Below are 10215 nucleotides of genomic sequence, written 5' to 3'. Positions count from 1 at the left end.
TCATATTATAGCTTTAAACCCATTCTGGGCGGGAACCCCTTTTGGTGTTTTAACTAAGCATTATGTTATAATTTAGCTATTGAAAAATAGCAGATCTACAAGCTCATAGCGCGCCACCGAGTGGCGCGCTATGAACTTGTAGATCTGCTATTTTTGGAAAATCGTAAAAATGCGGCACAAATCTTTGAATATATTTTCTTTCAGAGCAAACTTTTTTTTTTTTTCGACGTCAGGCCTGAATGGGTTAAGCAGGCCTCTTATTATGATTCCCCTATACACTGACACCACGGCGCCTCCTGGTGGCCTCCTCCGCTATACACTGACACCACGGCGCCTCCTGGTGGCCTCCTCCGCTATACACTGACACCACGGCGCCTCCTGGTGGCCTCCTCCGCTATACACTGACACCACGGCGCCTCCTGGTGGCCTCCTCCGCTATACACTGACACCACGGCGCCTCCTGGTGGCCTCCTCCGCTATACACTGACACCACGGCGCCTCCTGGTGGCCTCCTCCGCTATACACTGACACCACGGCGCGTAAACAGCGCCTCAAACTGTGACTCCGCCCACAACCGGGGGAAGTTGTGATTTGCGCTCGTTCACTGCAATGCAATTTGCGGCATTTTCAAAACAATATTGAGCAAAGTAGCGATTATCAAACGTATTTGCAATGCCATACGTTGAAAGATCTGTTGCCCGTGGGACAAGGCACGCTACCTCCGCAAGTTAGATAGCATCGGCATAGATGTTTGTCCGTATGTGATTAAGGATTGGACCAAGTTGCATTGGCAGCCATAGAAAATTCTTACCCCAGGCTAAAACCGGATGTGATGTTTTGGGGCGTTGCTGTCTAGCGTGGTGTCAGTGTATAGGCGGCCCGCGGGCCATTTGCGGCCAGCGAGGCCCTCACCAGCCGTCAACCAGCTGTTGCTCGTTGATCTATTCTAAAATTAATTGCTAAATAATGAACTACGGAATCGTGCATTTCCCGCCAGTGTGTTGGTTGGTCGGGCACCATATATGGTGCCCAGGTCTCGTGACATCATTTTTTCTTTCTTTTTTAAAAACTTTTGTGAGTGCTCGGATCGTCGCTTTTCTTTAGTATATTTTTTTAATTCTCATTTTAAAAAGAAAATCTGCCTAACGACACTGGTGGACGGGTTTCTGAACTGCCCACAGCCCTCCCATGAGACACAGACAGAGTTTAAAAAAATTCCATTTTATCATGAACATTAGTAAAGATCAATTATATGAAGATAGGTTGAAAAGTGGTGAAGTTGTCCTTTAATTATTATTATTGACGGTGAAATATGTTGTGTGCTATATTCAACATATTTCTGCTTTATAGATTATTGTTAACCCATTCTGTACAGGAACCCCTTTTGGTGTTTTAAGCATTATGTTACACTTTACCTATTGGAAAATAGCTAAAGCCGAGTGCCATGCTACGAGCTTGTAGATCTGCTATTTTTGAAAGATCTTGAAAATGTGGCTCAAATCTTTGAATATACATTCTTTCAGAGTGAACGTTTTTAACTCAAATATTTGCTTCTGAGGGGTTCCTGGAACAACATATTTCCAGATGGGGGTCGGTGGCCAATTACATAAAATATTTGGGGGTCCTTGACATGAAATATTGAGCACCACTGATATAGAAACATGAGATTTTTCAGAAAATCATTTAGAAGATTTTTTTTTTATTTCGACGTCAGGCCTATTAAGTGGGATAAGATGTGGTTATTCAACACAAGAATTGGCTTTGGTTCTATGAGGCAATATAGCATAGAGACGAGCATCCTGTTAGCGTCTCAACGAGCCAAGTCACCTCTCAGGAAACCACAACCACGTGCAGTGGGTAGCATCCTCTGCTGCTAAATGTGTGTGTGTGTGTGTGTGTGTGTGTGTGTGTGTGTGTGTGTGTGTGTGTGTGTGTGTGTGTGTGTGTGTGTGTGTGTGTGTGTGTGTGTGTGTGTGTGTGTGTGTGTGTGTGTGTGTGTGTGTGTGTGTGTGTGTGTGTTGTGTGTGTGTGTGTGTGTGTGTGTGTGTGTCGTACATTTAAGTGTAAAGACTTAATTGTACAAAACAAAACTTTGTCTTTCCTGCAGCATGCAGAAGATATTCAGAACTAGAAAAAGTGCCCCTCGGGGCAACAGGTCTCTACCAGGCCAGGTCAGGTTGTGGCCTCCTGGTGGGGCTATAATAGGCCAATGTGAAAAGGGTGACATTTCTTCATACGCCTTGCATGGCAATTGGATGCATTTGAGGCATTTTGTTCCAAAAATGTGTTTTGCAAAAATCCACCTGTTGGTGGCGCTATAACAGGCCAATGTGAAAAGGGTGGGATATATTCCTCGGCCTATTAGGAAAGTCTGTGAAAGATTTCACGATATGACAAATAAGGGCCGATCCGATACTTTTCCCGATACCGATACAGTATCGGGACATCTCTAATTTAGAGCAGATCAGTAAAGAGATGAACAATAGTAAATGGAGTATACAAAGGAAAAAAAGATGTTGAACAATTATTACAATTATTTTAATTCTCAATTGTATGTTTTCCAATATTATTTCATTGCAAATAAAGTCAATCTGATATATGTTTGTATACATTTCTTGCAATATTTAAATGTCAAGTGAATATAAACTGTGTAACAGTTTATAGTGTACAAATTTCATTTACATTTTTTCACTCACATGCACTCAAATAGTGTCAATAACATTTGCTTCTATTTGTCAATCAAGCTATTGCTGGTCTTTGACAGAAAAGAAACAAAAGCCCTGAAGAAAACAGCTGCGAACTGTATTTCTCCAGTTAGTCTTCATGGCTAAACACAAACATTTACAGCACTGCAATGACACCATGTGGAGAAACAGCAGTAGAATTTGAGGCACACACATCACACTAGTATAGGCCTACCGATCACTCGAGTTGTGCATTTCTTTCAATATTCAAGTTTAATTATAATTGAATTACTTTGATATGACATGTGCCCAATATATTAGTTAAAATGTAAATCATAATAAGTAATTGAAAAGCCTTAAACTTAACCCATGCATTTAAAAGCCTATCAAAGGGAGCTACAGTTGAAAGTTCACACTTTTGGCCAGTGGCGTGCACAGACATTTAGAGGGGCAGGTGCTCAAGTTAAAAAAGGGCACCTTGTGCAGCGCGTGGAACCGGCCGGTTGCCTTAATCCATTTTGGCGGGAACCCCTTTTGGTGTTATGCTTTAGCTATTGAAAAATAGCAGATCTACAAGCTCATAGCGCGCCACCGAGTGGCGCGCTACGAGCTTGTAGGTCTGCTATTTTTTAAAAAAAAAAAAAAAAGGCACATTGCCAAAAGGGCAGGGGGTGCTCTAGCACCCCTAGTGTCTATCTGTGCACGCCACTGCTTTTGGCCATGACAGAGGTGAGATAGAGGTGTTGGGGCCATGTCCTAAACCAGACACCCCCCCCCCCCCCCCCCCCCAAATTGCACATCATGGTGCAATTTGAAAAAAATAGAGATTCCTACAGTCCATCGTCTCCAATCGTGCTCATGCAAAGTTTGCTGGTTTGAACATGAACCCCAACAAATCATAACACGGTTCACAGTGTGAATTAAGCCAGGAATTACCCGGCAACATATCAATATGTGACCAGATTTGACTGAGAGACTGCCATCGCGCAAATTACAGCTTTTCAAAATGAGTTAATAGCATTAGCACAGGCAGACTCTTCACAGCATGTCTGAAATAAGTGTCAGAGCTGAAATCGACATGTAAATATGAAATAAATGCTTAAACATGTAGCTAGGTGTAATGTTAGAGACCACAGAAGTGAACCTTTCAAGCCTGTTTTCTCAACTCGCTGTTTTCTGCAATACATTACTCTATAAGCCATATCTCCAAAACTGGTGTGTCAAACTGAACAACCAATATGTCAATTTGAAGCTATGATTCCCTGCTTTCATATGACATGAAAAAACGAAAATTCAAAAAAATCCAATGGCAGTCCCTCAGTCAAATGTAGTCACATATGTGTCCAAGTGGTGTTACCAGCTTAGCTGTTTAGTATAGGCATCTATTGTACACTACTACTATTTTACAACAACTAATGAGCAGTGCCGTCTCCAGGCACAAATCAGCAGGGGGGGGCATACTTTTTTCAAAAGGGGGCACTTCATTTTTCAAACCCCCCCTATGTATAACAAATAGTCACCATTAACAAAGTGATGCTTGAAAAAGGCTACAAGTAGGCTACAATTATGCAGCAGCACCAACAACAAACAAAGAAATACAAATATGTTGAATATGTCCTTCTGCATGCATAGCCTATATTACCTTGTATTTCTATTAACTATTCAATTAATTTGAACATGTATATATTTACAATGAAGAACATTTACTTCATGATTACATTTAATGTTTTACATTTGTAAAACATTAAAATATTCATACAGTAGGGTACGGTAGGTCCACTACTGGCCAATCTGGACTGGAGGGGCACAAAATCCAATCTGGGGGGGCCAATGCCCCCCTGTAGAGACAGCACTGCTAATGAGAAGAGACATGAGTGGAAGTAGTGTACAGCCATGAGGAAAAAAAAAAAAAAAAACATTTTGTTTTTCTTTTCATCATGAGATTTGTTTTGTTTAATTCTTCAGCAACACCTGTGCAGCGATGGTGAAGAAAGGGAACTGTTCAACTTGGAAATACTTCATGAACGTCATTTGACTGATGAAAAACTAAGAAGGAACTGAATACTTGAACTGTATGTATGTGTTGTTGTGCTGCTGTAGGAAAATGGATAAAGTGCTGTCCATCACAGTATTTTAAGCATGTATTTAATGAATTGCATTTTTATAGCGCTTTTCCAAGTGCTCAAAGCGCTTTACAATGGTTCATTCATTCATACATTGGGAGGTGAAGCGGCGAACAGTCGACGCCAGCGTCCTCACTTCCCACATTCACACACCGACAGACTCATTGGAGGCAGTGTAGGGTTCAGTGTCTCTTCGACATGTGGACAGGAGCAGAGCCTATATGGCTCTGGACAGGAGGAGCCGGGATTCAAACCGCCGACCCAGGGATCATTGGACGACCTGCTCTACCACCTGAGCCACAGCCGCCCATATGTATTTGTCTCATTAGTGGTGTTGAACAAATCCCATTATAGTCCGCCCTTAGAAGCTGGCCTTTTCGACGTATAGGACCAGACCATGGGGGGGGGGGGGGGGGGGGGCCGACACTGGGCTGGCCATCTGACGATTCATGAAAGAAGAAGAGGAAGTGAAGAAAGGGAACTTGGAAAGGCTGCTTTCGGACAAACCTCAAACCATTTTGTTTCCCAGCTGAAGAAAGAAGACAGAACTGAAATCTCAACCGATGAAACTCGGTCAGCATTTCACCATGAATCGTTTATTTTGCCTTTTTTGTTTACTAGGCAACAAAGTCTTATGCACACCTGTATGCTCTGAGGCGGGTGCGTAGGCAGGGCTCAATGTATTCAGAACAATGCACATAAAGTGCACAAAGACCCATCCGCACACCGTCTGCACTTGACCTGCACACCGTCTGCACTTGACCCGCACAAAGACCCGCACACCGTCTTCACTTGCAATACGAACTTTATTAGCAACGTTTCGGTCAAAGACCTTCAGGCCTTTTTGGTTTACAAAACTATGACTGTTCACTCATGTATTTACATTTTAAAAAATGTAAGAGGTGTAGAGTAGAATGTATAGTAAATAAATAAATATAGTATGAGTATAAAATCCTAGGGTCCTTCTGACCTTCTTGAATGGTGAGCTTTCGGAGGCCCGTATGGCCGTACTGCTTTGCCTGTTCATTTAATACAATGTACCTCTTTATGTGAGGCGTCTTTGGTTCAGCTTCTGAAATTTAGGCTCAGGCTCTGGTGCAGTGGGTCTCAGTTGGCTCTGGTGCAGTGGGTCTCAGTTGGCTCTGGTGCAGTGGGTCTCAGTTGGGTCTGGTGCAGTGGGTCTCAGTTGGGTCTGGTGCAGTGGGTCTCAGTTGGCTCTGGTGCAGTGGGTCTCAGTTGGCTCTGGTGCAGTGGGTCTCAGTTGGCTCTGGTGCAGTGGGTCTCAGTTGGCTCTGGTGCAGTGGGTCTCAGTTGGCTCTGGTGCAGTGGGTCTCAGTAGGCTCTGGTGCAGTCACAGTGGGTCTCAGTTGGCTCTGGTGCAGTGGGTCTCAGTTGGCTCTGGTGCAGTGGGTCTCAGTTGGGTCTGGTGCAGTGGGTCTCAGTTGGGTCTGGTGCAGTGGGTCTCAGTTGGGTCTGGTGCAGTGGGTCTCAGTTGGGTCATTTAGGGTCAGGCTCTGGTGCAGTGGGTCTCAGTGCAGTGGGTCTCAGTAGGCTCTGGTGCAGTGGGTCTCAGTGCAGTGGGTCTCAGTAGGCTCTGGTGCAGTGGGTCTCAGTTGGCTCTGGTGCAGTGGGTCTCAGTTGGCTCTGGTGCAGTGGGTCTCAGCTGGCTCTGGTGCAGTGGGTCTCAGTTGGCTCTGGTGCAGTGGGTCTCAGTAGGCTCTGGTGCAGTGGGTCTTAGTAGGCTCTGGTGCAGTGGGTCTCAGTGCAGTGGGTCTCAGTTGGGTCTGGTGCAGTGGGTCTCAGTTGGGTCTGGTGCAGTGGGTCTCAGTTGGCTCATTTAGGGTCAGGCTCTGGTGCAGTGGGTCTCAGTGCAGTGGGTCTCAGTAGGCTCTGGTGCAGTGGGTCTCAGTTGGCTCTGGTGCAGTGGGTCTCAGTTGGCTCTGGTGCAGTGGGTCTCAGTTGGGTATAAAATCCTAGGGTCCTTCTGACCTTCTTGAATGGTGAGCTTTCGGAGGCCCGTATGGCCGTACTGCTTTGCCTGTTCATTTAATACAATGTACCTCTTTATGTGAGGCGTCTTTGGTTCAGCTTCTGAAATTTAGGCTCAGGCTCTGGTGCAGTGGGTCTCAGTTGGCTCTGGTGCAGTGGGTCTCAGTTGGCTCTGGTGCAGTGGGTCTCAGTTGGGTCTGGTGCAGTGGGTCTCAGTTGGCTCTGGTGCAGTGGGTCTCAGTGCAGTGGGTCTCAGCTGGCTCTGGTGCAGTGGGTCTCAGTGCAGTGGGTCTCAGCTGGCTCTGGTGCAGCTGGCTCTGCACCAGCTGGCTCTGGTGCAGTGGGTCTCAGTGCAGTGGGTCTCAGCTGGCTCTGGTGCAGTGGGTCTCAGTTGGCTCTGGTGCAGTGGGTCTCAGTTGGCTCTGGTGCAGTGGGTCTCAGTTGGCTCTGGTGCAGTGGGTCTCAGCTGGCTCTGGTGCAGTGGGTCTCAGTTGGCTCTGGTGCAGTGGGTCTCAGTAGGCTCTGGTGCAGTGGGTCTCAGTGCAGTGGGTCTCAGTTGGGTCTGGTGCAGTGGGTCTCAGTTGGCTCATTTAGGGTCAGGCTCTGGTGCAGTGGGTCTCAGTGCAGTGGGTCTCAGTAGGCTCTGATGCAGTGGGTCTCAGTTGGCTCTGGTGCAGTGGGTCTCAGTTGGCTCTGGTGCAGTGGGTCTCAGTGCAGTGGGTCTCAGTTGGCTCTGGTGCAGTGGGTCTCAGTTGGCTCTGGTGCAGTGGGTCTCAGTTGGCTCATTTTTATAGAGAAGACATTTTGCTCATACCTCTGTAGACATTTTAAGCACAGCTCAAGACTTAAAATCCATGTTATTCATGTCATCACTGTATTGCCTTTTTCACTGCTATTATTCTTTTATGCCTTTCCTTTCCTTTTATTCTTTATTGCTCTGTAAAGCACTTTGAGCTGCATTTCATGTCATGAAATGTATTTATTATTATTGTTATTAAATAGGCCAAAAAGCATTGAGTGGGTCACAAAGGATCAGTCAGCCAGGATTAGTATATTAATGTACAATGGCTCAGCGGCCTTGTGGTTAGAGTGTCCGCCCTGAGACTGGAAGGTCTGGGTTCGATCCCCGGCCTGGTCACACCGAAGACGGGGACCAAAATGGGACGCAGTGCCTCCATGCTCGGCCCTCTGCATTAAGGGTTGGATTGGGGTTAAGTCCCTGCATGGCACTCAACATCATGAATTGCATTTTTTTAGCGCTTTTGCTCAAACCACTTTACAATGGTTCATTCATTCATACATTGGGAGGTGAAGCGGCGAACAGTCAACGCCAGCGTCCTCACTTCCCACATTCACACACCAATGGTGGCGAGCTCACACCGACCGACTCATTGGAGGCAATGTAGGGTTCAGTGTCTTGCCCAAGGACACTTCGACATGTTGTGGACAGGAGGAGCCGGGATTCGAACCGCCGACCCAGGGATCATTGGACGACCTGCTCTACCTCCTGAGCCACAGCCGCCCAGACCCAGGGATCATTGGACGTCCTGCTCTACCTCCTGAGCCACAGCCGCCCAGACCCAGGGATCATTGGACGTCCTGCTCTACCTCCTGAGCCACAGCCGCCCAGACCCAGGGATCATTAGACGACCTGCTCTACCTCCTGAGCCACAGCCGCCCAGACCCAGGGATCATTGGACGTCCTGCTCTACCTCCTGAGCCACAGCCGCCCAGACCCAGGGATCATTGGACGACCTGCTCTACCTCCTGAGCCACAGCCGCCCAGACCCAGGGATCATTGGACGACCTGCTCTACCTCCTGAGCCACGGCCGCCCAGACCCAGGGATCATTGGACGACCTGCTCTACCTCCTGAGCCACGGCCGCCCAGACCCAGGGATCATTGGACGACCTGCTCTACCTCCTGAGCCACGGCCGCCCAGACCCAGGGATCATTGGACGACCTGCTCTACCTCCTGAGCCACAGGTGCATCAAGGGTTGGATTGGGGTAAGTCCCTGCATACATATACTAGTGTCATGTCCAGGTGGTTACTTGTACATCAAGCTGGGCCACATGGCTCCGTATAAGGGCTTACCGGTATGTACAGTGGAACATGTGGTATTTAGTTAGGGTGGAGAAGTTGGGTTTTTTTTAGAAAGAGGTTGCATGTTAAAACACTGACCACACAAAGGTGTTAAAGCGTCACACTGCTGTCACAGAAAATAACCACAACATGCAAACTGTCCAGCTAACGAAATAAACCAATCACATTTCCGTTTAGTAGAAGTCTGCATAGGATATTTGACGTCAGTGTCAAAGAGCTTTGTCACTGTCTGTCAACCTGGTTCCTCCATCAGACATGGAAACGCTGTATCTGATTTCAGCTGCTCTACTAGGTAACCTAGTTATTACTCTTATTCTTAATCATTCTTAGGTTGTTCTTTCTTGTGTGTGCTTGTATTCTTTTGAATCGGTTGTATCTTCTTTTACTGTGGTGTGTGTGTGTGTGTGTGTGTGTGTGTGTGTGTGTGTGTGTGTGTGTGTGTGTGTGTGTGTGTGTGTGTGTGTGTGTGTGTGTGTGTGTGTGTGTGTGTGTGTGTGTGTGTGTGTGTGTGTGTGTGTGTGTGTGTGTGTGTGTGTGTGTGTGGAACTAAAAAGAACTGTTCTTCACCCCCCCATCCCCTTCCTTTTTTCCCAATCTGTATATATATTTTTTTCCTGTAATATTGTTTTTGTTTTTTTGTTATTGATGATATTGAATTTAGTTCTTATTCTTCATGTCTATGAATTGATTGCATAGGGCCTAAATGGAAACATCTCTTTCTATCTCTTTTGGAATAAGTGTTTGAACCCTTTTTTTACATTTATGTCTAATTAACTATTCAATCAATCAAAACTAAAGGTGACCCAACCAGGCCTTTGCCACCAGGCACTGGAATACTTTGCCCATACAAATCAGAGCCGCCCAGTTGATAGATATTGTTTTAATCCTTGCTAAATACTTATTTCTTCTCCTTAATTGGTCTTCAGTGACAGCTGTGGTAGCCTTGTTTTTCCCTCACTGGTGCTAATGTTTGTTTGTTTGTTTGTGCTTATTATATTGTCTGCTAATGTCTGTGTAAATCGCATTGTTTGCTCTTTGTTTTCTTTTTTTTTGGCTTTTGCCTTTATTTTTTTTGTGGGGGGACGGGGTCGGTGGGCTGGCGGGAGATGGGGGGGGGGGGGGGGGGGGGGTGTCATGCGGTGAGGGCCGCCGGGATCGGGAGTCGAGCCCGCGGCACACTGCCAGGACCGCTGAGCCACGGCCCAGGCCTCTTTTTTTCTTTTAACCTGCACAGCCATATGGTTGACTTGCAGGTCATGTTAAATGTAAAGTTGAGTTGAGTACTGCGGTTAATTGTATTGCTTATTGTTTTTA

Source organism: Electrona antarctica (genome assembly GCF_951216825.1).
Source record: "Electrona antarctica genome assembly, chromosome: 22".
Taxonomy (NCBI): Eukaryota; Metazoa; Chordata; class Actinopteri; order Myctophiformes; family Myctophidae; genus Electrona; species Electrona antarctica.
This window is presented reverse-complemented; position numbering follows the sequence as displayed.